The sequence below is a fragment of the Pseudophryne corroboree genome, chromosome 2 (genome assembly GCF_028390025.1).
Source record: "Pseudophryne corroboree isolate aPseCor3 chromosome 2, aPseCor3.hap2, whole genome shotgun sequence".
Taxonomy (NCBI): domain Eukaryota; kingdom Metazoa; phylum Chordata; class Amphibia; order Anura; family Myobatrachidae; genus Pseudophryne; species Pseudophryne corroboree.
Window position 1 is genome coordinate 947,838,950 of NC_086445.1, and position 27,350 is coordinate 947,866,299.

Here is a 27,350-nt window from a genome sequence, read left to right on the forward strand (position 1 = left end):
GGCTGCGCTCTCCTCCCCTCACATCAGCGGTGGTGCGGCGGTGAGCGGCGGTGAGCAGCAGAAGGAGGGAAGGACGAGGAGCGGCGGCCCGTCGGTGTGGGTACGGCGTACCCACGGCTAAATTCTTATGGGTACGCCGTACCCACCCGTACCCGCACACTTGCACCGCTGCCTGTGGCCAAGCATGCATATACTTAAAACCTGAACCGTTGCTGTGCCTTGAGGACCGCGTTTGAGAACCACTGGCATACAGTAGGTGTGGGTCATACTAACCTCTTCAGTATATTGTGTAGCAGGGCTCCATGCCATGAGTGGGTATGGTTCATTAAGTCGGCAGTAATAAGGTCCACAGTGTCTAGGTTGACCCCAAAAGGCCGACTTGCACAAGGTTGACATGAGAAAAAGGTAGACCCAAGCAAAATGTTGACATAAAAATGGTCAACACATGAAAAGGTCAACTTGAGGGGTTTTTTTTTCAGGGGGTGTATATTTTTCACTTTTAGCACATGGACCCACAATTAGTGTACCACTGTCCCTCACATGGGTTGCTTTGCTCGTCATGCTACGGGAAAGGTGCCTCACTCTGCTACGATCTGCACAGGTTACCATTCCCAATCATATTCCACGTGGATGGTAAATTTTTAAAACGTTATATTAAAAAAAGGGAAAAATTAATGTTGACCATATGCTATGTCAACAATTGTCATGTCAACATTCTGACCATGTTGACCTAACACATGTCGACCAATAATGGTCAACATATTCACTGTTGACCTTTTTACTGTCAACCTAAAGACTTTAGGGGAGGCACCTGGTGGCAGTGATGTTGAGAGGGGGTTAGTGGGTACTAATTACTGGGCCCCGGCTTGTCAGAGGGGCCCAATGGGGGCCCAGCACCTCTTTCTATCACCAAGGGAAAATACTCATCATGGTGCTCCCCACCTCATGTCCTCCCCTATTCCAGTGGATAGTAGTCACCCACTACCTATACAACCACCATATAATACAGACAGTATCAGTTACCACCATATACTACAGACGGCATTAGTGAACACCATATAATACAGACAGCATAAGTGACTGACATATACTACTGACAGTATTACGGACCGCCATATATTACAGACAGCATTGGTGGCCACATATACTATAGACAGTGTTAGTGACCCCCATATACTACAGACAGCATTAATGATTACCATATAATACAGACAGCATTAGTGACTGTCATATACTACACACAGTATTAGTCATATCACCATATACTAAAGACAGCACTGGTGACTGCAATATACTATAGACAGCATTATTGTCATTCAAAGACTACAGACAGCATGAGTGACCCACATATACTACAGACAGCATTAGTGACTGCTATATGCCACAGATTGCATTAGTGACTTCCGCATACTATAGACGGCATTAGTGACTGCTATATGCCACAGATTGCATTAGTGACTGCCGCATACTACAGACAGCATTAGTGACCACCATATAGTACACACAGAATTAGTCACCACCATATACTACAGACAGCATTATTAACCCTCATATACTACAGACAGCATTAATGACAACCATATAATACAGAAAGCATTAGTGACACCATATAATACAGACAGCATTAATGACTGTCATATACTACAGACAGCAATAGTTATTTATCACCATATACTGTACTACAGACAGCAATAGTGACTGCCATATTCTATAGACAGCATTAATGACCACTATAAAATAAAAACAGCTTTAGTGATCACCATATACTACAGACAGCATTAGTGACTGTCATATACTACACATAGTATTAGTCATATCACCATATACTAAAGACAGCATTAGTGACTGCCATATACTAGACAGCATTATTTACTGTCATATATAACAGACAGAACAGCCTTAGTGACCACCATATACTACAGGCAGCATTAGTGACTGCCATATACTACAGATAGCATTAGTGACTGCCATATTATACAGACAACATTAGAGAACGCCATATAATAAAAACAGCATTAGTAATCGCCATATACTACAAGCAGCATAAGTGACTTCCATATACTACAGACAGCATTAGTGACCACCATATAATACAGACATTAGTGACTGCCATATACTACAGACAGCATTAGTGACTAACATATAATACAGACAGCACTGGTGACCACCAAATACTACAGACAGCATATTATAAGTGAGCACCCTATAGTACTCACAGCATTCGTGACTGCCATATACTACAGACAGCATTATGTCCGCCATATACTAGAGATGAGCGGGTTCGGTTCCTCTGAATCCGAACCCGCCCGAACTTCAGGTTTTTTTACACGGGTCCGAGCAGGCTCGGATCTTCCCGCCTTGCTCGGCTAACCCGAGCGCGCCCGAACGTCATCATCACGCTGTCGGATTCTCGCGAGGCTCGGATTCTATCGCGAGACTCGGATTCTATATAAGGAGCCGCGCGTCGCCGCCATTTTCACACGTGCATTGAGAGTCATAGGGAGAGGACGTGGCTGGCGTCCTCTCCGTTTAGAGAAGAGAGAGACACAGTATTTTGGGGAGCATTATTAGGAGGAGTACTACTATACTGTATACTACTATACTACTTGCTGAAGTGATATTTATAGATTAGATAATGTGACTGTAAGTGTATTATCTGACTCGTGGGGGAGACACTGACAGTGGGGAGCAGTTAGAGTCTGAGAGCAGGACTCAGGAGTACATATAACGTACAGTGCACACTTTTGCTGCCAGAGTCAGTGCCACACTGCCATTGTTGTGACCACACTGACCACCAGTATAATAATATATTTTGTGATTGTCTGCTTAGGCCTCAGAGTACTAGTTGCAAGTTGCAACGTGACCTGAAGTGACCACCAGTTTAATAATCAATCACCACCAGTTTAATATATATATATATATATATATATATATATATATATATAATTGTATATAATATATATATATATATAATATTGTATAACACCTACCGGTGGTTTTTTTTTTTTTCATTCTTCTTTATACATACTACTATAGTAGCTTACTGTAGCAGTCTGCGGTGCTGTGCTGACCTGACAGTGTCCAGCAGGTCCGTCATCAGTCATTACATAATAAATATATATAGTACCTGTCCGGCTGCAGTACTAGTGATATTATATTGATTTCATCTCATTATCAATAATTTATCATCCAGTCTAGACTCTATATTAGCAGCAGACACAGTACGTTAGTCCACGGCTGTAGCTACCTCTGTGTCGGCACTCGGCAGTCCATCCATAATTGTATACCACCTACCCGTGTTTTTTTTTTTTTCTTTCTTCTTTGTACATACTACTATAGTATAGTAGCTTACTGTAGCAGTCTGCGGTGCTGCTGAGCTGACAGTGTCCAGCAGGTCCGTCATCAGTCATCATTACCTAATAAATATATTATCTACCTGTCCGGCTGCAGTACTAGTGATATTATATATACATACATATATATATATTGATTTCATCTCATTATCAATCATCCAGTCTATATTAGCAGCAGACACAGTACGTTAGTCCACGGCTGTAGCTACCTCTGTGTCGGCACTCGGCAGTCCATCCATAATTGTATACCACCTACCCGTGGTTTTTTTTTTCTTTCTTCTTTGTACATACTACTATAGTATAGTAGCTTACTGTAGCAGTCTGCGGTGCTGCTGAGCTGACAGTGTCCAGCAGGTCCGTCATCAGTCATCATTACCTAATAAATATATTATCTACCTGTCCGGCTGCAGTACTAGTGATATTATATATACATACATATATATATATTGATTTCATCTCATTATCAATCATCCAGTCTATATTAGCAGCAGACACAGTACGTTAGTCCACGGCTGTAGCTACCTCTGTGTCGGCACTCGGCAGTCCATTAATAATTGTATACCACCTACCCGTGGTTTTTTTTTTTCTTTCTTCTTTGTACATACTACTATAGAGTATAGTAGCTTACTGTAGCAGTCTGCGGTGCTGCTGAGCTGACAGTGTCCAGCAGGTCCGTCATCAGTCATCATTACCTAATAAATATATTATCTACCTGTCCGGCTGCAGTACTAGTGATATTATATATACATACATATATATATATTGATTTCATCTCATTATCATCCAGTCTATATTAGCAGCAGACACAGTACGGTAGTCCACGGCTGTAGCTACCTCTGTGTCGGCACTCGGCAGTCCATCCATAATTGTATACCACCTACCCGTGGTTTTTTTTTTTCTTTCTTCTTTGTACATACTACTATAGAGTATAGTAGCTTACTGTAGCAGTCTGCGGTGCTGCTGAGCTGACAGTGTCCAGCTGGTCCGTCATCAGTCATCATTACCTAATAAATATATTATCTACCTGTCCGGCTGCAGTACTAGTGATATTATATATACATACATATATATATATTGATTTCATCTCATTATCATCCAGTCTATATTAGCAGCAGACACAGTACGGTAGTCCACGGCTGTAGCTACCTCTGTGTCGGCACTCGGCAGTCCATCCATAAGTATACTAGTATCCATCCATCTCCATTGTTTACCTGAGGTGCCTTTTAGTTGTGCCTATTAAAATATGGAGAACAAAAATGTTGAGGTTCCAAAATTAGGGAAAGATCAAGATCCACTTCCACCTCGTGCTGAAGCTGCTGCCACTAGTCATGGCCGAGACGATGAAATGCCAGCAACGTCGTCTGCCAAGGCCGATGCCCAATGTCATAGTACAGAGCATGTCAAATCCAAAACACCAAATATCAGTAAAAAAAGGACTCCAAAACCTAAAATAAAATTGTCGGAGGAGAAGCGTAAACTTGCCAATATGCCATTTACCACACGGAGTGGCAAGGAACGGCTGAGGCCCTGGCCTATGTTCATGGCTAGTGGTTCAGCTTCACATGAGGATGGAAGCACTCAGCCTCTCGCTAGAAAACTGAAAAGACTCAAGCTGGCAAAAGCACCGCAAAGAACTGTGCGTTCTTCGAAATCCCAAATCCACAAGGAGAGTCCAATTGTGTCGGTTGCGATGCCTGACCTTCCCAACACTGGACGTGAAGAGCATGCGCCTTCCACCATTTGCACGCCCCCTGCAAGTGCTGGAAGGAGCACCCGCTGTCCAGTTCCTGATAGTCAGATTGAAGATGTCAGTGTTGAAGTACACCAGGATGAGGAGGATATGGGTGTTGCTGGCGCTGGGGAGGAAATTGACCAGGAGGATTCTGATGGTGAGGTGGTTTGTTTAAGTCAGGCACCCGGGGAGACACCTGTTGTCCGTGGGAGGAATATGGCCGTTGACATGCCTGGTGAAAATACCAAAAAAATCAGCTCTTCAGTGTGGAGGTATTTCAACAGAAAAGCGGACAACAGGTGTCAAGCCGTGTGTTGCCTTTGTCAAGCTGTAATAAGTAGGGGTAAGGACGTTAACCACCTCGGAACATCCTCCCTTATACGTCACCTGCAGCACATTCATAATAAGTCAGTGACAAGTTCAAAAACTTTGGGTGACAGCGGAAGCAGTCCACTGACCAGTAAATCCCTTCCTCTTGTAACCAAGCTCACGCAAACCACCCCACCAACTCCCTCAGTGTCAATTTCCTCCTTCCCCAGGAATGCCAATAGTCCTGCAGGCCATGTCACTGGCAATTCTGACGATTCCTCTCCTGCCTGGGATTCCTCCGATGCATCCTTGCGTGTAACGCCTACTGCTGCTGGCGCTGCTGTTGTTGCTGCTGGGAGTCGATGGTCATCCCAGAGGGGAAGTCGGAAGACCACTTGTACTACTTCCAGTAAGCAATTGACTGTCCAACAGTCCTTTGCGAGGAAGATTAAATATCACAGCAGTCATCCTGCTGCAAAGCGGATAACTGAGGCCTTGACAACTATGTTGGTGTTAGACGTGCGTCCGGTATCCGCCGTTAGTTCACAGGGAACTACACAATTTCTTGAGGTAGTGTGCCCCCGTTACCAAATACCATCTAGGTTCCACTTCTCTAGGCAGGCGATACCGAAAATGTACACAGACCTCAGAAAAAGAGTCACCAGTGTCCTAAAAAATGCAGCTGTACCCAATGTCCACTTAACCACGGACATGTGGACAAGTGGAGCAGGGCAGGGTCAGGACTATATGACTGTGACAGCCCACTGGGTAGATGTATGGACTCCCGCCGCAAGAACAGCAGCGGCGGCACCAGTAGCAGCATCTCGCAAACGCCAACTCTTTCCTAGGCAGGCTACGCTTTGTATCACCGCTTTCCAGAATACGCACACAGCTGGAAACCTCTTACGGCAACTGAGGAAGATCATCGCGGAATGGCTTACCCCAATTGGACTCTCCTGTGGATTTGTGGCATCGGACAACGCCAGCAATATTGTGTGTGCATTAAATATGGGCAAATTCCAGCACGTCCCATGTTTTGCACATACCTTGAATTTGGTGGTGCAGAATTTTTTAAAAAACGACAGGGGCGTGCAAGAGATGCTGTCGGTGGCCAGAAGAATTGCGGGACACTTTCGGCGTACAGGCACCACGTACAGAAGACTGGAGCACCACCAAAAACTACTGAACCTGCCCTGCCATCATCTGAAGCAAGAAGTGGTAACGAGGTGGAATTCAACCCTCTATATGCTTCAGAGGTTGGAGGAGCAGCAAAAGGCCATTCAAGCCTATACAATTGAGCACGATATAGGAGGTGGAATGCACCTGTCTCAAGCGCAGTGGAGAATGATTTCAACGTTGTGCAAGGTTCTGATGCCCTTTGAACTTGCCACACGTGAAGTCAGTTCAGACACTGCCAGCCTGAGTCAGGTCATTCCCCTCATCAGGCTTTTGCAGAAGAAGCTGGAGACATTGAAGGAGGAGCTAACACGGAGCGATTCCGCTAGGCATGTGGGACTTGTGGATGGAGCCCTTAATTCGCTTAACAAGGATTCACGGGTGGTCAATCTGTTGAAATCAGAGCACTACATTTTGGCCACCGTGCTCGATCCTAGATTTAAAGCCTACCTTGGATCTCTCTTTCCGGCAGACACAAGTCTGCTGGGGTTGAAAGACCTGCTGGTGAGAAAATTGTCAAGTCAAGCGGAACGCGACCTGTCAACATCTCCTCCTTCACATTCTCCCGCAACTGGGGGTGCGAGGAAAAGGCTCAGAATTCCGAGCCCACCCGCTGGCGGTGATGCAGGGCAGTCTGGAGCGACTGCTGATGCTGACATCTGGTCCGGACTGAAGGACCTGACAACGATTACGGACATGTCGTCTACTGTCACTGCATATGATTCTCTCACCATTGAAAGAATGGTGGAGGATTATATGAGTGACCGCATCCAAGTAGGCACGTCACACAGTCCGTACTTATACTGGCAGGAAAAAGAGGCAATTTGGAGGCCCTTGCACAAACTGGCTTTATTCTACCTAAGTTGCCCACCCACAAGTGTGTACTCCGAAAGAGTGTTTAGTGCCGCCGCTCACCTTGTCAGCAATCGGCGTACGAGGTTACATCCAGAAAATGTGGAGAAGATGATGTTCATTAAAATGAATTATAATCAATTCCTCCGTGGAGACATTGACCAGCAGCAATTGCCTCCACAAAGTACACAGGGAGCTGAGATGGTGGATTCCAGTGGGGACGAATTGATAATCTGTGAGGAGGGGGATGTACACGGTGATATATCGGAGGATGATGATGAGGTGGACATCTTGCCTCTGTAGAGCCAGTTTGTGCAAGGAGAGATTAATTGCTTCTTTTTTGGTGGGGGTCCAAACCAACCCGTCATTTCAGTCACAGTCGTGTGGCAGACCCTGTCACTGAAATGATGGGTTGGTTAAAGTGTGCATGTCCTGTTTATACAACATAAGGGTGGGTGGGAGGGCCCAAGGACAATTCCATCTTGCACCTCTTTTTTCTTTAATTTTTCTTTGCGTCATGTGCTGTTTGGGGAGGGTTTTTTGGAAGGGCCATCCTGCGTGACACTGCAGTGCCACTCCTAGATGGGCCCGGTGTTTGTGTCGGCCACTAGGGTCGCTTATCTTACTCACACAGCTACCTCATTGCGCCTCTTTTTTTCTTTGCGTCATGTGCTGTTTGGGGAGGGTTTTTTGGAAGGGCCATCCTGCGTGACACTGCAGTGCCACTCCTAGATGGGCCCGGTGTTTGTGTCGGCCACTAGGGTCGCTTATCTTACTCACACAGCTACCTCATTGCGCCTCTTTTTTTCTTTGCGTCATGTGCTGTTTGGGGAGGGTTTTTTGGAAGGGCCATCCTGCGTGACACTGCAGTGCCACTCCTAGATGGGCCCGGTGTTTGTGTCGGCCACTAGGGTCGCTTATCTTACTCACACAGCTACCTCATTGCGCCTCTTTTTTTCTTTGCGTCATGTGCTGTTTGGGGAGTGTTTTTTGGAAGGGCCATCCTGCGTGACACTGCAGTGCCACTCCTAGATGGGCACGGTGTTTGTGTCGGCCACTAGGGTCGCTTAGCTTAGTCATCCAGCGACCTAGGTGCAAATTTTACGACTAAAAATAATATTGTGAGGTGTGAGGTATTCAGAATAGACTGAAAATGAGTGGAAATTATGGTTTTTGAGGTTAATAATACTTTGGGATCAAAATGACCCCCAAATTCTATGATTTAAGCTGTTTTTTAGTGTTTTTAAAAAAAAACACCCGAATCCAAAACACACCCGAATCCGACAAAAAAAATTCGGTGAGGTTTTGCCAAAACGCGGTCGAACCCAAAACACGGCCGCGGAACCGAACCCAAAACCAAAACACAAAACCCGAAAAATTTCAAGTGCACATCTCTACCATATACTACAGACAGCATTAGTTACCATCATATACTACAGAAAGCAATAGTTACTGCCATATACTATAGACAGCATTAGTGACTGCAATATAATAGAGACAGCATTAGTAACTGCCATAAATTTTACACAGCATTAGTGACTATCATATAATACACACAGCATTAGTGACCGCCATATAATATAAACAGCATTAAACTTCTAATTACAGCTCATAAATAAAAATCTTAATCTAAATTAACCCCATTAAAATCATTGGGGGTAATTCCAAGTTGATTGCAGCAGGATTTTTGTTTGCAATTGGGCAAAACCATGTGCACTGCAGGGGAGGCAGATATAACATGTGCAGAGAGAGTTAGATTTGGGTGGGGTGTGTTCAATCTGCAATCTAATTTGCAGTGTAAAAATAAAGCAGCCAGTATTTACCCTGCACAGAAACAAAAATAACCCACCCAAACCTAACTCTTTCTGCACATGTTATATCTGCCTCCCCTGCAGTGCACATGGTTTTGCCCAATTGCTATCAAAAATCCTGCTGCGATCAACTTGGAATTACCCCCATTATACCATTACCATTTTATTCTTAGTATTACCTACACTAATCTATACCCACCCAATGCTTAATTTACAGTACCTGTTGGTTCCCACCAAGCCTGCAGCTGTCTGTGAGAAGGAGATGGGACCATGAACAGAGCATGGCCCCTGAAAGGGGATAACTGTGTGCTGGCCCCACACCCTTTCTGCTCCTTGCTCTCCGGTATGACACCTGGGACACATGACCCACTTACACCCCTGGTAGCAGCACTCCTTAAAGCAGTGATACGTAAAGCTATTTACACGGCATATGCAGACTTGCATGGGGCAGATTTTCTATTTGGCTGGGCGGCGACTATTCGATCACAAACCTCTGCAAATTTACACAGGTGCGATCAGGTCTGAATTAGGCCCATTAACCTTAACTTGAGTTAGACATTAAATACAATCCATATAAATCAAAGAAAGATCAGCAGATATTATAAACCAATAGTACAAGCTAGGACATACAGTACTAACCTGCCGTACAGAGCTGGATGCCGCAGGTGTAGGCACCCAGGGGCAGCATGCAGAAATGGGGCCTCTTTTTGCTCATCATTGTCTTACAGTGACTGTAGGTTATGGCACCAATGATCATGTCTGTATGTGAATTTTTTTGTTTTATGGTTTTCTAACCTATATGGATACTGAGGGTTCCGGATAAAATAAAAATCTGTTTACATTTTATTAAAGGGCAGTAATTAAAAAAAAAAAATCACGTTTAATATAAGTATGTTAAATGATCATGACAGATTACTGTGTGTAATGCTTTCTGTCTGCAGAGCATATATCCCCTGTGAGCCGTTTACATGCACCAGACCCAAAGTGACATCTCTGGACAATATATTCAAATTCCAAATGTTTCATCACTGTAACAATGGGTACAATAATTATAGTGAACTGAATCAAAACAAATATATATTAAGATTAATGAATATGCTAATACATGGTTTTATTCCATGCCACTTTATTAGCAGTATTATGGAAAACCAAAAGTGCAAAATCAATAAAATCTTGCTCATTTGCACAATTTAACTTTGCCTTGTACTTTACATCAGACTCATTTGCAAACCTTTTGGGACATAATCTGAGTAGCCTGTTCTGTAAATTACCCATATCTAGTTGTTTGCCAGTAATTACAACTAACCATCTATAAATGATGTCACTCCCATCTGCATATCTGCATATTTTCCCTTGCATTACAGACAAATTAACAGAGGCAAGTAACATTTTTTTGAATCTATTTAAAAGTGCAGCCACAAGTAAGCAACAAATTAATAAAGCAACGGATATGAGGTTAACGTGTTTTTCCTCCTTAAAATATATTTTCTGGTTCATGCCTTATGGCAGCTGTAAGTAACTAATACCCCTTTCACATCGCAAAAATAACCAGGTATATTGCAGCGTTTTAGCTGTGTCAACCCGGTTTGAGCTGCAGTATCAATTTATCGGGTCAAACAACCCGGTATTTCAATCCGTGTAAAAAGAAGGATCCTACACAGTTCTGAACCATTCATTTGGCAGTGTGAAAGCCTCAGACCCGGTATATTCAACCCGGGAATCTTAAAAAGGAGGTGATAGCTGGTCTCCCTGCATGATGTCACCAGTCAGAACCTGGAAATAACAGGCAGCACTCTGTAAACAGTGGATTAGCCTTTATTATACTGCATTCACAGTGCTACTGTGCTTGTACAATATGGCAACCTGGAGTGAGGATGAAGTTTGGGAGTTGTTGCAGATTAGAGGGGATGCTGAAATAGCCAACCAAATTACAGGGACTGTAAAGGATGCAATAACCTATAAAAACATCACAAGGATGCTTGCAGCCTCTGGTTTCCAACGTACCTCACAGCAGGTAATAAATAAATTAAAGGCCCTTAAAAGGAAATTCAATAAGGTCCACGACCGCAACCGAAACAGAAGTGGTGCTGCCCGTATGGAGTGGCAATATTATGAGCAGTGTGCCACCATATTTGGCCACACAGCGCTTACGACACCTGTTAGCTTATCCTCCAGCCAAGCAGCAGCAGAAACAAGCCAGGCCTGTGCTGCCAATTCCACCTGCAGCATACAGGACCCAGAGACCCGATCACCACCACTCATACTGGATGATGATACGCAACCAATGCAAACCACTATACCTGACCCAATTGGACACGAACCCAGCAGAACTGCAACCACTGATGCGCCGATAGACACACAGGCTGGGACAAGTCAAATGGGCCCAGTTGCACAAAGGCAGCCTTTACATGGAAACAGTAAGTACAACAATCCAAAGAACATAATAACCAACATTAACAATTAACGTAAACTAAACACAAACTAACCACTCTAAACATTAACGTCATTAAATATTAACAAGAACATTAACTTAATAAATTATTTAAAAAAAATACTCATACATTGCTAATTAAATGCATACAATTAAAAATGATAAATGTTGCAGAGAATATGCAGTGTGCAGGTGGGAGTAGGCCACAAACACGTTTGTGAACAACACTGCTATTTTATATGAGCTCATTGCAAATTCCGATAACAAAATTATTTGACTTGTGTCCACAGTATATACTGTTCCGCCAAGGAAGCGCCGCCCAAACAAAACGGAGCAAGCTGCAAGAATTATGACCACTGTCCTGTTTAAGAAATTAGAGCAGATGGATGCTGCCATGGGTGATCGAGAAGATGCACGTCTCAAGCGATTTTTGCAGGCAGAGCAAGACATGAACAACACATTTATGACCCAGCTGATCTCTATGCAGGAAACCTATAATAGGGATGCAAGAGAATGTCAGAGGGATATGCAGGAATTTCAAATGTCAATATTTGACAGAATGTTCCAATGTATTGAAGGGCTGCACACAGTGCCACCTCAGCACCCGCCTCCAAACCACCCTCAATCGTATCCCCAGTATAACCCTGGCCCCCCCTACTACGAACATACCCCTCCTCAACAAATGCAACCCCAATATACCCATCCTTGACATAACCAACCTCAACAAACCCAACCTCCACAAGCCCAAACTCACTATACCCATCCTTGACGTACCCAACCTCAACACACCAAATCACCTTCTGAAACGGAGACAACTACAGAGGTTCCTATTTACCGTAATTTATCTTAAATGGTTATTGTTTTTAAAAAAGTTGGTTTTAAATTAATGGGAGTGTATTTCAAACACTACTGGTTTGTCTTTTATTACGGTAAAGATTTCAATGCTTTATTTACTAAAGTTTTATACAAATTAAAATTATAAGGTCTCTGACCTTTTGTTAATCTTTAGAATTGTCCTATTTTTACTTAAAACCAAAATGATTGATACATCCTTTACAAATGGTAAAGGTTGGTCATTAAAGCAGGCCTCATCTGTTCTGCACTTCCAGAATGGTCGCCCAAATAGGACTCACCATCAAGTGCTGGGTACGCAACTGAGTCCTGCACTGTCCACTCTGGTAGGAATTCCTCCCTCTGAAATTCACATAGGTTATGCAGAATACAACATGCTGCAACAATGTTAGGCATAATAATAATGTCTACATCATTGCGCTTCATAAGATAGCACCAACGTCCTTTTAATTGTCCAAAGGCATTTTCTACCACCATTCTTGCTGAGCTCAGGGTGTGCGTATATGTAATTTGGTTGGGGCTCAGCTGGACATGTTGGGTGACCTCCTTCATGAGCCATCGTCGTAACGGGTAGGCGGCATCACCAATTATGTGTACCGGGATCTCCACTCCGTCCACAAATTTAGATTTCTAGTAGGAATATAGAGAAAAAAATGTACATTAGCAACAAGAAATATGTATACACATATGAGCAGACTCCTCCGTGATGGGCAGGCTGGTGGGCACATAGGAAGCATGTTTGAAGGTAACAACAACTATTTGATCCCAATGTAAATTAAATTGCATTTATCTATTACCTGCTTGATTCATGAACATTGCGTCAGTTTAGACTTAATAACACATCTTTTCCTGGGCTTGTTTTCTAAAATATAAAAAAATGTATTAAATAAAATGACCTCTCTTGGAAAAAGGTAGCCCCCTTGCTTGTCCTCTGCGAGGCGGTACAGATCCGAGTTAGAAAGCACTCGAGCATCATCTGACCGTCCCGGACAACCGATGAATACATCTGTGAAGCTAATATAAAAATATATATTATTAAGTTTTAAAAGTGGTTTTAAACAATAAGCATTAAGAAAACACACTAGCCAGAACATTTTTACCAATACTTATGATCCACCACAGCTTGCAAAACAATGGAATGCCATCCCTTTCTGTTGTAGTAGTCGGCAGGATTATCATGAGGTGCGATTATAGGGATGTGGGTACCATTGATTGCACCTGCGCACTGCGGATATCCAGACTCCACAAATCCCGTAACTGTTTCACCCAAACACTGGCCATGCGGCAGAGAAATAAATCTGTGGTATAGGTTGTCCACCAATGCTCTGGTCACCTCATGTACAATGGTGCAAACAGTAGATATCCCCACACCGGGTGGTCTTCAGTATGCCGACTGACGGGATCCCGGCGCACAGTATACCAGCGCCGGGATCCCTACAGCTGGCATATCGACACTTATTCTCCATCATGGGGGTCCACGACCCCCCTGGAGGGAGAATAACCGTGCCCGTAGCGTGGCGAGCGCAGCAAGCCCGCAAGGGGCTCATTGCGCTCGCCACACTGTCGGTAAGCCGGCGGTCGGGCTCCCGGTGCCGGTATGCTGGTCGCCGGGAGCCCGACCACCGGCATACCATAGTGAACCCCCCACACCAAAGAGGCAAGCAATTGTGCGATATTCACCTGGAGTGGCGTACCACCACAATGCTATAGCTAGCCTCCTGCTTGGCAACTAATATAGATTGATCTCAGTCTTGGTAATTCTGTTCAAATTTCTTGGATCACCAAAAATTCCTCAATCTTTTCCACTCCACGGTTTTTCCAAGGTTCGCACCTTTTGACTAACCTCCTACGAGTGGGATATGTACATCAAAAGGTTTCTTTGGATGTTCTCTTCATACACCCTTATTCCTCAGTAACGAGATCACCACAACCCCGTCCCTCAAAACAGGCACTCACCTTCCAACAGTGCCCTATGTTCCTTGAAAGGTTTCTTTTGCTGCTGGTGGAGGCCTGGATTTTCACTGGTAACCACCAGTATAGATCAGATATGTGGATAAAAAGCAATGGATATCCAAAAAATATACACATTTATTGTATCTTAAAAAGATATATCCATTAACATTAAAATAGGCAATATAAACTTTAAAAATAACACAAAAAATAAAAGATAATAAATAACTGGTGCCTTTGGTCAATCGGGAAATACTTTCACCTCCAAGTACCGCAAGGTACCAAACACTACAAAGTTGTCCAAACAGTTTTAAATTAACAACAAGTGTTGGTCCTTATTAACGATAAAAAGGTAAATGGAGGAGCCCATACGACCTGGGGTACACAGATATCACACCGACGCGTTTCGGATTCAAGATCCTTCCTCAAGGTGTCTCCTGGAGCCAAACAGTCAGGCATTTATACCTCCTGTTCGCCACTCCCAGCCTCCTTGGCCAATCACAATATTCGGGTCCATAAACCTATAACATCGCCTAAATCCTAAGGTTTCATCCACATATCTAACATACTCCTATAACAAGCAGAATTATATTTACTAAAAGTCCTTCTTAGCAACAAATTAAAACTATTTAAATCAATATTAAAAGTTAATTGGTCAAAGGTAAAACAAAGACTGGATCATAAATGAGACATTTCGGATATACTGTCCATTATTCCAATCCGGATTTATTGTCCATCTTTCCATCAGGTACTTCGCCCTTCCCATCAGTTTCCCACAAGTCCATAGGGTATACAACAAACTTTATTCATATTTCTCTGTTGCTCCACACACGTTGTTCTTATTCGGACCGCTGCATAGTTCCTCTTCCTGTCTATGGAACGCAGCGTGTCCCTGAGCCGCGGTCATGTGACTTCCGTCTTTACCGGAAGTGCGGGTCATTCAGTCCGTGCCGTGGAACGCAAATACCGGAAGGCATGTAGTCTGTGTATGCGATCCAGTCTCCCTCTGTTTTAATCAATCTCCATGGAAACCCAATCAGTTCACATGAAAGAATAAAAAATACGGGCTGTTAGTATTACACAAGATAATATATAGGTACATTTCTAAACATCCGCATATAGATAGATTTCATTACTGCAAAAACCATTTCATTTCGAAGTCAATATTTAGACCTTTAGGGTCCAAAGTCTGCATTTCGTATATAGTGCGCATTTCTATCTTAGCTAGTTTGACTTCGCCATCATTTATTCTCCAACTCGGGACTACACATTTTATTCCACAGAAATTAACCAGATGTTTGATCTTGCATTCATGCTTTTTTTTAAAATGCAAAGACACATTGTGGGTTTCTATTCCTTTTTTTATATTGCGTACATGCTCTGCCAGGCGGATTTTCAGCATTCGAGTTGTACGTCCTACATACTGAGCACCACATGAACATTCAAGCAAATATACACAATTCTTTGTGTTGCAAGTCACAAAGTCATTGATGGTGTACACTACCCCGGTTTGATTGGATTTGTACTGAACAATTTTACTTTGTTTACTCGCACAAGTGCGGCACATGATACATGTGCCGCATCTAAAGAAACCCTTAGATGTATTTCTAGTGAGCATTTTTGGAGGGACACTCACACTCCTCACCACACTTTCCTTGACATTTTTTGCCCTTCTATATACAAATTTTGGGATTTCAGATATATGTTCTTTTAATGCAACATCCTTACTAAGGATGGACCAGTGTCGCCTGATAATCTGTTCCACCTGTCTGTATTGACTATTATATCCCGTAATAAACGGGACATTAGTCCCAAAATCACTTTTATTTTCAGGTGTCTTTTTAAGCATATCAGTCCGATTTCTTGTGCCACTCTCAGTCATTGCAACTTGAACTATTTCCTTGTTATATCCCTTTTCTTCAAACTGATCACCTAGTTTCCGTGCTTGTTCCCAATACACTTCCACATCTGAACAGTTTCTCCTTATTCTATGGAATTGGCTCATAGGAATGCTCTTAAGCCAATTCTTGTGGTGGTTACTGGAGAAGTCAATAAACGAATTACAATCTGTACTCTTTGTGTAATTGCTTGTTTTAATTTCATCCTTTTCTACATACACCCTTAAATCCAAGAAGTTTACCTCTACCTCACTGATATTGAAAGTGAGTTCTATCTTTGAAGAATTATTATTAAGATGATTACAAAAAGTATCAAGTGTAGACCGATCTCCACCCCAAATGAATATTATATCATCTATATACCGATTCCAGGCTACCAGACTGGCTCCCAGTTCATGGCCATTCCACACCTGTTGTTCCTCCCAATATGCCATGAATAAATTAGCATAACTGGGAGCCAGTCTGGTGCCCATAGCTGTACCGGTCTGCTGCATATAGAATGACTCATCATACCAAAAGAAATTGTTGTGGAGGATAAGAGATGTCCCCTCCAGGACAAAGTTCCTCTTTTCCTCTGGCATTCCATCTTTCTCCATAAAGAACGATAAAGCCTCTAGTCCCAATTTGTGATCTATAATCGTATATAACGAGGTGACGTCCGCTGTCACTAATAAAAACCCAGGTTGCCAATCAACCGTCATAAGTTTATTGATGGTAGAGATAGTATCCTTTAAATAGGATTTAGTTTCCTTTACCATAGGTTGGAGGATATGATCCAGATAACACGACAGGTTCGATAGGCAAGAGTTTATTCCCGCCACAATTGGGCGACCTGGGGGGCACTCTCTATTCTTGTGTATTTTTGGCAACACATACAACACGGGTATTGCCGGATGTTCTATCATCATATATAGTTGTTCCTCCTCTGTGATAATTCCCTTTGTTAGGTACAATGCCAAAAATACTTCCAATTTCTTTGTTATATTCATACTTGGATTACCTCGCAACTTCTGGTAGGTTTCCCTATCCATTAATTGCCGCATTATCTCTCTGTTGTAGTCCTCCAGATTTAAAATAACAATGCTTCCCCCCTTATCTGCGGGTTTGATGACTATCTCCTTATTACCACGTAGTGTTTGAATGGCTTTTCTTTCATCTTTGGATAAATTATTTTTTCTATTGGGTCTAAACGTAACCTTTTCCAAGTCTGCTTTTACTAATTTTTCAAAGGACTCAATAAAGCTGCCCTTCTTATGCTTAGGGTAAAAGGTGGATTTTCTTTTAAATTTGTGCCCTTCATTACCCTCTATCTCATTATCTTTAGGTTTTTCATCAAAGAACCTTTTTAGTGTGAGCCGTCTTATAAATTTCTCTATATCTATAAAGACTTCAAATTTATCACACCTATTGGCCGGGGCAAACTTAAGGCCCTTCTCTAAAACAGACCTCTCATGAACATTTAATTCATATTGACTCAAATTATGTATACTTGTGGTTTTAATGACCCTTTCGCAGTCCTCATTTACTTTGTTTCCATCCTCCATAGTTTCACTCCTTTCCTCAGTGTTACTGGGAGCATGACTAATCTTATTTTTATTTTTCAAACTTCTTCTTTTATTCGAGGAGGTATATTTACCTCCCCTTTTTCCCCGTTTTCTATGTTTAGTTTTTACCTCCACCTTGGTGATCTGCGGGGACCCCTCTCTAAAAAAGAAGAAGAGGATGGGAGGTCCTCATATACGGGCGATCTATCTCTCCTCCAATCTTTGGTTGGATTCTGCCTTTCTCTGTAGGGAATCCCCCTTCCATTATTTATGTTATGGGCTCTATCCCTCCTAAAATTTCCCTCAGGTCGGGATTGGTGGTTTTCCCTTTCCCATCTGACCTGTCTTTGGGTTCTGTTTCCCCTGTCTCCCAACCTCTCTCTATTGTCTTCCCTAGATGTATAGGGGCGATAGGAGTCATCCCCTTTTCTGAAATTAGTTACTCCTCCATTACCTATATATTTACTTCTCCCATAGAAGCTCTGATTAACAGTTTTATTTAATGCCTTCCCATTGGGGCGGCGTGGGGGTTGTGCGGACTCTGCTAATTTATTCTCTTCTTCTGCTTTCCCTTTTTTATTTAACATATCTATTTCTTCATCCTTATCTTTCTTGTCTCTAAAATACTTTTTCTGTTTCTTGATTTTTATTTCTTTCTCATTCTTCTTAATCCTGGTGGTGATAACCTCCTCCATCTCCTTATATTCTTTAGACCCCGAATAGGGTTCTGCTAGCGATTTAAATATTTCAAGCTCTTCCTCTATTTCTACCAGATCTCTCCTTTTTTCCTTGACGATTAACTCCATCAGGGAAAATGAACAGGAGTCCAGGATCCTATTCCACTCTTTCATGAATTCCCCTGATTCCCTTTCAAAGGACGGGTTTTTATTCATCCTTAAACCTCTTGGGACCAAATTGTCCCTCCTGTATCTTTCCAATGTTGCTATCTCCCACCATACTTTCCCTTCTCTTATCAATAATTTTTCTAATTTGGACATGACATTCTCTAAGTTGGTGTCCATCAGCTCTATCTCTTTCTGATTTCTGAAGAGAGCCTCAATCTGGGCTTCCCTACATGTTCTATGTGAATACATTTTTGTGGGCTGCAAGTCACTCCTTAAACAGTGCAACAACAATTCCAAACAAACAGAAAAGAATAACTCGCGCCCCTGCTGCAGCTCGGTACCAACCCCCAAGAGCACTACTCCTTGAGATAATATACAATACAAAATGTGGGGTGGTTCACAAGCGCTACAGGTTATTAGTCAACTAATATAGATTGATCTCAGTCTTGGTAATTCTGTTCAAATTTCTTGGATCACCAAAAATTCCTCAATCTTTTCCACTCCACGGTTTTTCCAAGGTTCGCACCTTTTGACTAACCTCCTACGAGTGGGATATGTACATCAAAAGGTTTCTTTGGATGTTCTCTTCATACACCCTTATTCCTCAGTAACGAGATCACCACAACCCCGTCCCTCAAAACAGGCACTCACCTTCCAACAGTGCCCTATGTTCCTTGAAAGGTTTCTTTTGCTGCTGGTGGAGGCCTGGATTTTCACTGGTAACCACCAGTATAGATCAGATATGTGGATAAAAAGCAATGGATATCCAAAAAATATACACATTTATTGTATCTTAAAAAGATATATCCATTAACATTAAAATAGGCAATATAAACTTTAAAAATAACACAAAAAATAAAAGATAATAAATAACTGGTGCCTTTGGTCAATCGGGAAATACTTTCACCTCCAAGTACCGCAAGGTACCAAACACTACAAAGTTGTCCAAACAGTTTTAAATTAACAACAAGTGTTGGTCCTTATTAACGATAAAAAGGTAAATGGAGGAGCCCATACGACCTGGAGTACACAGATATCACACCGACGCGTTTCGGATTCAAGATCCTTCCTCAAGGTGTCTCCTGGAGCCAAACAGTCAGGCATTTATACCTCCTGTTCGCCACTCCCAGCCTCCTTGGCCAATCACAATATTCGGGTCCATAAACCTATAACATCGCCTAAATCCTAAGGTTTCATCCACATATCTAACATACTCCTATAACAAGCAGAATTATATTTACTAAAAGTCCTTCTTAGCAACAAATTAAAACTATTTAAATCAATATTAAAAGTTAATTGGTCAAAGGTAAAACAAAGACTGGATCATAAATGAGACATTTCGGATATACTGTCCATTATTCCAATCCGGATTTATTGTCCATCTTTCCATCAGGTACTTCGCCCTTCCCATCAGTTTCCCACAAGTCCATAGGGTATACAACAAACTTTATTCATATTTCTCTGTTGCTCCACACACGTTGTTCTTATTCGGACCGCTGCATAGTTCCTCTTCCTGTCTATGGAACGCAGCGTGTCCCTGAGCCGCGGTCATGTGACTTCCGTCTTTACCGGAAGTGCGGGTCATTCAGTCCGTGCCGTGGAACGCAAATACCGGAAGGCATGTAGTCTGTGTATGCGATCCAGTCTCCCTCTGTTTTAATCAATCTCCATGGAAACCCAATCAGTTCACATGAAAGAATAAAAAATACGGGCTGTTAGTATTACACAAGATAATATATAGGTACATTTCTAAACATCCGCATATAGATAGATTTCATTACTGCAAAAACCATTTCATTTCGAAGTCAATATTTAGACCTTTAGGGTCCAAAGTCTGCATTTCGTATATAGTGCGCATTTCTATCTTAGCTAGTTTGACTTCGCCATCATTTATTCTCCAACTCGGGACTACACATTTTATTCCACAGAAATTAACCAGATGTTTGATCTTGCATTCATGCTTTTTTTTAAAATGCAAAGACACATTGTGGGTTTCTATTCCTTTTTTTATATTGCGTACATGCTCTGCCAGGCGGATTTTCAGCATTCGAGTTGTACGTCCTACATACTGAGCACCACATGAACATTCAAGCAAATATACACAATTCTTTGTGTTGCAAGTCACAAAGTCATTGATGGTGTACACTACCCCGGTTTGATTGGATTTGTACTGAACAATTTTACTTTGTTTACTCGCACAAGTGCGGCACATGATACATGTGCCGCATCTAAAGAAACCCTTAGATGTATTTCTAGTGAGCATTTTTGGAGGGACACTCACACTCCTCACCACACTTTCCTTGACATTTTTTGCCCTTCTATATACAAATTTTGGGATTTCAGATATATGTTCTTTTAATGCAACATCCTTACTAAGGATGGACCAGTGTCGCCTGATAATCTGTTCCACCTGTCTGTATTGACTATTATATCCCGTAATAAACGGGACATTAGTCCCAAAATCACTTTTATTTTCAGGTGTCTTTTTAAGCATATCAGTCCGATTTCTTGTGCCACTCTCAGTCATTGCAACTTGAACTATTTCCTTGTTATATCCCTTTTCTTCAAACTGATCACCTAGTTTCCGTGCTTGTTCCCAATACACTTCCACATCTGAACAGTTTCTCCTTATTCTATGGAATTGGCTCATAGGAATGCTCTTAAGCCAATTCTTGTGGTGGTTACTGGAGAAGTCAATAAACGAATTACAATCTGTACTCTTTGTGTAATTGCTTGTTTTAATTTCATCCTTTTCTACATACACCCTTAAATCCAAGAAGTTTACCTCTACCTCACTGATATTGAAAGTGAGTTCTATCTTTGAAGAATTATTATTAAGATGATTACAAAAAGTATCAAGTGTAGACCGATCTCCACCCCAAATGAATATTATATCATCTATATACCGATTCCAGGCTACCAGACTGGCTCCCAGTTCATGGCCATTCCACACCTGTTGTTCCTCCCAATATGCCATGAATAAATTAGCATAACTGGGAGCCAGTCTGGTGCCCATAGCTGTACCGGTCTGCTGCATATAGAATGACTCATCATACCAAAAGAAATTGTTGTGGAGGATAAGAGATGTCCCCTCCAGGACAAAGTTCCTCTTTTCCTCTGGCATTCCATCTTTCTCCATAAAGAACGATAAAGCCTCTAGTCCCAATTTGTGATCTATAATCGTATATAACGAGGTGACGTCCGCTGTCACTAATAAAAACCCAGGTTGCCAATCAACCGTCATAAGTTTATTGATGGTAGAGATAGTATCCTTTAAATAGGATTTAGTTTCCTTTACCATAGGTTGGAGGATATGATCCAGATAACACGACAGGTTCGATAGGCAAGAGTTTATTCCCGCCACAATTGGGCGACCTGGGGGGCACTCTCTATTCTTGTGTATTTTTGGCAACACATACAACACGGGTATTGCCGGATGTTCTATCATCATATATAGTTGTTCCTCCTCTGTGATAATTCCCTTTGTTAGGTACAATGCCAAAAATACTTCCAATTTCTTTGTTATATTCATACTTGGATTACCTCGCAACTTCTGGTAGGTTTCCCTATCCATTAATTGCCGCATTATCTCTCTGTTGTAGTCCTCCAGATTTAAAATAACAATGCTTCCCCCCTTATCTGCGGGTTTGATGACTATCTCCTTATTACCACGTAGTGTTTGAATGGCTTTTCTTTCATCTTTGGATAAATTATTTTTTCTATTGGGTCTAAACGTAACCTTTTCCAAGTCTGCTTTTACTAATTTTTCAAAGGACTCAATAAAGCTGCCCTTCTTATGCTTAGGGTAAAAGGTGGATTTTCTTTTAAATTTGTGCCCTTCATTACCCTCTATCTCATTATCTTTAGGTTTTTCATCAAAGAACCTTTTTAATGTGAGCCGTCTTATAAATTTCTCTATATCTATAAAGACTTCAAATTTATCACACCTATTGGCCGGGGCAAACTTAAGGCCCTTCTCTAAAACAGACCTCTCATGAACATTTAATTCATATTGACTCAAATTATGTATACTTGTGGTTTTAATGACCCTTTCGCAGTCCTCATTTACTTTGTTTCCATCCTCCATAGTTTCACTCCTTTCCTCAGTGTTACTGGGAGCATGACTAATCTTATTTTTATTTTTCAAACTTCTTCTTTTATTCGAGGAGGTATATTTACCTCCCCTTTTTCCCCGTTTTCTATGTTTAGTTTTTACCTCCACCTTGGTGATCTGCGGGGACCCCTCTCTAAAAAAGAAGAAGAGGATGGGAGGTCCTCATATACGGGCGATCTATCTCTCCTCCAATCTTTGGTTGGATTCTGCCTTTCTCTGTAGGGAATCCCCCTTCCATTATTTATGTTATGGGCTCTATCCCTCCTAAAATTTCCCTCAGGTCGGGATTGGTGGTTTTCCCTTTCCCATCTGACCTGTCTTTGGGTTCTGTTTCCCCTGTCTCCCAACCTCTCTCTATTGTCTTCCCTAGATGTATAGGGGCGATAGGAGTCATCCCCTTTTCTGAAATTAGTTACTCCTCCATTACCTATATATTTACTTCTCCCATAGAAGCTCTGATTAACAGTTTTATTTAATGCCTTCCCATTGGGGCGGCGTGGGGGTTGTGCGGACTCTGCTAATTTATTCTCTTCTTCTGCTTTCCCTTTTTTATTTAACATATCTATTTCTTCATCCTTATCTTTCTTGTCTCTAAAATACTTTTTCTGTTTCTTGATTTTTATTTCTTTCTCATTCTTCTTAATCCTGGTGGTGATAACCTCCTCCATCTCCTTATATTCTTTAGACCCCGAATAGGGTTCTGCTAGCGATTTAAATATTTCAAGCTCTTCCTCTATTTCTACCAGATCTCTCCTTTTTTCCTTGACGATTAACTCCATCAGGGAAAATGAACAGGAGTCCAGGATCCTATTCCACTCTTTCATGAATTCCCCTGATTCCCTTTCAAAGGACGGGTTTTTATTCATCCTTAAACCTCTTGGGACCAAATTGTCCCTCCTGTATCTTTCCAATGTTGCTATCTCCCACCATACTTTCCCTTCTCTTATCAATAATTTTTCTAATTTGGACATGACATTCTCTAAGTTGGTGTCCATCAGCTCTATCTCTTTCTGATTTCTGAAGAGAGCCTCAATCTGGGCTTCCCTACATGTTCTATGTGAATACATTTTTGTGGGCTGCAAGTCACTCCTTAAACAGTGCAACAACAATTCCAAACAAACAGAAAAGAATAACTCGCGCCCCTGCTGCAGCTCGGTACCAACCCCCAAGAGCACTACTCCTTGAGATAATATACAATACAAAATGTGGGGTGGTTCACAAGCGCTACAGGTTATTAGTCAACTAATATAGATTGATCTCAGTCTTGGTAATTCTGTTCAAATTTCTTGGATCACCAAAAATTCCTCAATCTTTTCCACTCCACGGTTTTTCCAAGGTTCGCACCTTTTGACTAACCTCCTACGAGTGGGATATGTACATCAAAAGGTTTCTTTGGATGTTCTCTTCATACACCCTTATTCCTCAGTAACGAGATCACCACAACCCCGTCCCTCAAAACAGGCACTCACCTTCCAACAGTGCCCTATGTTCCTTGAAAGGTTTCTTTTGCTGCTGGTGGAGGCCTGGATTTTCACTGGTAACCACCAGTATAGATCAGATATGTGGATAAAAAGCAATGGATATCCAAAAAATATACACATTTATTGTATCTTAAAAAGATATATCCATTAACATTAAAATAGGCAATATAAACTTTAAAAATAACACAAAAAATAAAAGATAATAAATAACTGGTGCCTTTGGTCAATCGGGAAATACTTTCACCTCCAAGTACCGCAAGGTACCAAACACTACAAAGTTGTCCAAACAGTTTTAAATTAACAACAAGTGTTGGTCCTTATTAACGATAAAAAGGTAAATGGAGGAGCCCATACGACCTGGAGTACACAGATATCACACCGACGCGTTTCGGATTCAAGATCCTTCCTCAAGGTGTCTCCTGGAGCCAAACAGTCAGGCATTTATACCTCCTGTTCGCCACTCCCAGCCTCCTTGGCCAATCACAATATTCGGGTCCATAAACCTATAACATCGCCTAAATCCTAAGGTTTCATCCACATATCTAACATACTCCTATAACAAGCAGAATTATATTTACTAAAAGTCCTTCTTAGCAACAAATTAAAACTATTTAAATCAATATTAAAAGTTAATTGGTCAAAGGTAAAACAAAGACTGGATCATAAATGAGACATTTCGGATATACTGTCCATTATTCCAATCCGGATTTATTGTCCATCTTTCCATCAGGTACTTCGCCCTTCCCATCAGTTTCCCACAAGTCCATAGGGTATACAACAAACTTTATTCATATTTCTCTGTTGCTCCACACACGTTGTTCTTATTCGGACCGCTGCATAGTTCCTCTTCCTGTCTATGGAACGCAGCGTGTCCCTGAGCCGCGGTCATGTGACTTCCGTCTTTACCGGAAGTGCGGGTCATTCAGTCCGTGCCGTGGAACGCAAATACCGGAAGGCATGTAGTCTGTGTATGCGATCCAGTCTCCCTCTGTTTTAATCAATCTCCATGGAAACCCAATCAGTTCACATGAAAGAATAAAAAATACGGGCTGTTAGTATTACACAAGATAATATATAGGTACATTTCTAAACATCCGCATATAGATAGATTTCATTACTGCAAAAACCATTTCATTTCGAAGTCAATATTTAGACCTTTAGGGTCCAAAGTCTGCATTTCGTATATAGTGCGCATTTCTATCTTAGCTAGTTTGACTTCGCCATCATTTATTCTCCAACTCGGGACTACACATTTTATTCCACAGAAATTAACCAGATGTTTGATCTTGCATTCATGCTTTTTTTTAAAATGCAAAGACACATTGTGGGTTTCTATTCCTTTTTTTATATTGCGTACATGCTCTGCCAGGCGGATTTTCAGCATTCGAGTTGTACGTCCTACATACTGAGCACCACATGAACATTCAAGCAAATATACACAATTCTTTGTGTTGCAAGTCACAAAGTCATTGATGGTGTACACTACCCCAGTTTGATTGGATTTGTACTGAACAATTTTACTTTGTTTACTCGCACAAGTGCGGCACATGATACATGTGCCGCATCTAAAGAAACCCTTAGATGTATTTCTAGTGAGCATTTTTGGAGGGACACTCACACTCCTCACCACACTTTCCTTGACATTTTTTGCCCTTCTATATACAAATTTTGGGATTTCAGATATATGTTCTTTTAATGCAACATCCTTACTAAGGATGGACCAGTGTCGCCTGATAATCTGTTCCACCTGTCTGTATTGACTATTATATCCCGTAATAAACGGGACATTAGTCCCAAAATCACTTTTATTTTCAGGTGTCTTTTTAAGCATATCAGTCCGATTTCTTGTGCCACTCTCAGTCATTGCAACTTGAACTATTTCCTTGTTATATCCCTTTTCTTCAAACTGATCACCTAGTTTCCGTGCTTGTTCCCAATACACTTCCACATCTGAACAGTTTCTCCTTATTCTATGGAATTGGCTCATAGGAATGCTCTTAAGCCAATTCTTGTGGTGGTTACTGGAGAAGTCAATAAACGAATTACAATCTGTACTCTTTGTGTAATTGCTTGTTTTAATTTCATCCTTTTCTACATACACCCTTAAATCCAAGAAGTTTACCTCTACCTCACTGATATTGAAAGTGAGTTCTATCTTTGAAGAATTATTATTAAGATGATTACAAAAAGTATCAAGTGTAGACCGATCTCCACCCCAAATGAATATTATATCATCTATATACCGATTCCAGGCTACCAGACTGGCTCCCAGTTCATGGCCATTCCACACCTGTTGTTCCTCCCAATATGCCATGAATAAATTAGCATAACCGGGAGCCAGTCTGGTGCCCATAGCTGTACCGGTCTGCTGCATATAGAATGACTCATCATACCAAAAGAAATTGTTGTGGAGGATAAGAGATGTCCCCTCCAGGACAAAGTTCCTCTTTTCCTCTGGCATTCCATCTTTCTCCATAAAGAACAATAAAGCCTCTAGTCCCAATTTGTGATCTATAATCGTATATAACGAGGTGACGTCCGCTGTCACTAATAAAAACCCAGGTTGCCAATCAACCGTCATAAGTTTATTGATGGTAGAGATAGTATCCTTTAAATAGGATTTAGTTTCCTTTACCATAGGTTGGAGGATATGATCCAGATAACACGACAGGTTCGATAGGCAAGAGTTTATTCCCGCCACAATTGGGCGACCTGGGGGGCACTCTCTATTCTTGTGTATTTTTGGCAACACATACAACACGGGTATTGCCGGATGTTCTATCATCATATATAGTTGTTCCTCCTCTGTGATAATTCCCTTTGTTAGGTACAATGCCAAAAATACTTCCAATTTCTTTGTTATATTCATACTTGGATTACCTCGCAACTTCTGGTAGGTTTCCCTATCCATTAATTGCCGCATTATCTCTCTGTTGTAGTCCTCCAGATTTAAAATAACAATAAGTAAGGATGTTGCATTAAAAGAATATATATCTGAAATC

The 27,350-nt window shown here is 41.6% G+C and overlaps 1 long non-coding RNA gene across 1 annotated transcript in view; it reads left to right on the forward strand.

Annotated features, from left to right (window-relative positions):
* The window catches only part of LOC134987019 (uncharacterized), a 395,412-nt gene extending 382,771 nt beyond the window's left edge, over nucleotides 1–12,641 (forward strand). Inside the window, exon 3 of the long non-coding RNA XR_010192781.1 lies at nucleotides 11,955–12,641. This is a non-coding gene — a long non-coding RNA (uncharacterized LOC134987019). The remainder of the gene's footprint in view (nucleotides 1–11,954) is intronic.
* Nucleotides 12,642–27,350: the final 14,709 nt, after the last annotated feature.